This window comes from Lathyrus oleraceus, chromosome 1, assembly GCF_024323335.1.
Source record: "Lathyrus oleraceus cultivar Zhongwan6 chromosome 1, CAAS_Psat_ZW6_1.0, whole genome shotgun sequence".
Classification (NCBI taxonomy): Eukaryota; Viridiplantae; Streptophyta; class Magnoliopsida; order Fabales; family Fabaceae; genus Lathyrus; species Lathyrus oleraceus.
The window spans coordinates 82,742,784-82,745,020 of NC_066579.1; positions in this window are offsets into that span (position 1 = coordinate 82,742,784).

A 2,237-nucleotide genomic window follows, 5' to 3' on the forward strand; every position below is an offset into this window, starting at 1 on the left:
TCGAAGAATCAAGATGATCAACTTGTGGCAGCTGATTATTCTTGAGGAAAGTCTGAGACAAATTACTTTTGAGTAGAAAAGTAGTAAGTTGAAGACAAAAGGAGGTGTTTTCTATTCATCTCTTGGAGCTTGTGGTAGGAGTTCTGGGCTATCTATGGAAGATTATCTCTTGTAATGAGATGAGAATGTATATGTTCCAATTTGTGTCTGGGTTCTTTTGGATCAAGCTGGTGACTCAGTGATATCTGAAGATTATCAGATGGGGTTCTTTGTTATGTTGTGAAGGATGTCCTAACTTATGTTAGAACATTTTGTGAAGTGGCTTTCTGTTCTGGTTAGAAGAGAGATTGACACAGAGTGTGGAAGTGTTCAGCCAAGAAGGTTGAACAGAGGGAGTGCTCTTGAAGACATGAAGATGCGTCTTATGTTTTCCATTCATCAAGTGGTCTGGGTTCTCTTTGAATCAGGAAGTATGTGAAGGTCCAACTTTGGGGTGTTGGATATGTTCATGTGAGATCTCCAAGTTTCAAGAGGAGAGTTGGTTGTTCATGACAGAGGGAGTTTTGTCTTTGCGCTGCAAGTAATCATCAAGCTTGTGGTCTATGTGTTCTCAGATAACAAGGTATGGCACCTTGTTAGTTATTGGGATGATGTGGTGTGTGTCAAGGCTGAGTGAGCAGAAGAATGTCTGACCGGATGTCATGACATTGCCTTGGACAATACTGTTATTTCCTTCTGAAACTTAGAGTCATGAAGAAATATGGATGCGGTGTGTCTCATTGTAATATATTAGAATAAGCCTGAGTGTTACAGTTGTGTGGTACAGGGGGAGTAACCATCTACTGGTGTTTGTGATTTTGGATGTAGTGGTGCCAGATGTCAAGCTACCACTGGAGGTACGAAAGTGGTTTTAGGAAATGATGTTAGGGAGAATACATGAAGAATGCAGGCAAAAGCCGTGTTGAATGTTAAGACATCACTTGCAACGTGTCTGACAGCATATATGGAATAGTCTACATGCATTGGAACTGCTGTTTCTGAAAAGAAACAATCAAGAGCTATAAAAGGTATTCAAAGATAGTCTGAGATATTGTTGGTGATTCTCTGACTGATTCTTAGCAAATATTTATGGATCTTGACCAAGCATTTACTCCTATTGTTAATTCCTAAGCACGGTCTGGCCTACTTAAAGAATGTATCAGCACTCCTCTGCTCACAAGAGCGACATTCCATTCCCTCTAAACCATGGGGTTTGTTAAGATTTGGGCATACTGCGCCTGGATCTGGTTTTGTGAAGGTTTCAGTTATAAATGTTTAGCTAAAAAGGGGGAGAGAAACATTGTCCTGAGAATGTAGCAGAAGCAAGCAAAATGTGGTAGCGAGCAGAAGTTGGCTTCAGGCACAAAAGTCACTAACTGAGTATATCACTTGTGTCTTGTGATCTGAGTTAAGAGGACAGTTGTGTCTTGTGATCTGAGTTACATTATCTATGTACTCAACATTACATATTCTTCAGGAAGCTCTAGGGTTGAGGGGAAGGGTTGTGATGCAGCTGATTCTTGTACAGCTTCTTCTTCATGTACACTAAAGTTGGTGTTCATGATGGTGCTGAAAATGACAAAGAGGAAGTGCAGACCCATATTGGGATGTGGTGTCTAGTGTAATGTTTATTTGTTTTAGCTAAAATTTGCCAAAGGGGGAGATTGTTAGTACCTTAGGATTGGCATTAATTTTGTAAAACAAATAATGTAATCACCTCTGTTGTTTTAATATGTTGGGTTGAAGAAGTTCAACATCTGGACCAACATGTCATGTAGGATGTCATAACATCGTGACTGTGACATCGCGCCTGTGTATAAAAATGAATTAGCTAATTCTGTTATGTGTTAACTGATTCAATATTTTGGGATTAGTTAGAATCCTATGTGGCGTTATTTGTGGAGGTCTTGAAGACTCAATCAGAATATTTGGTGAATATACAGTTTCTAAATATGGAGATATTTTAGGAACTAAAAGGTTGAAGACCTTGATTGTAGCAGAAGTTTTCTGCTGGCTTTGTAACAGCAACGGAGAAGGTTGCTGCGATTTCTGAAGGCCCAAATCCAGTTGGGTGTTTAGGTTATAAATAGCAGATTGTAACCTAGGATTCATAAGCCTCAAACCATGTAAAATTAGGGGTGTATGTGCGGTAAACCTCTTAACCTGTGGGAAGGTTACCATGTGTTTCTCAGTGCTCA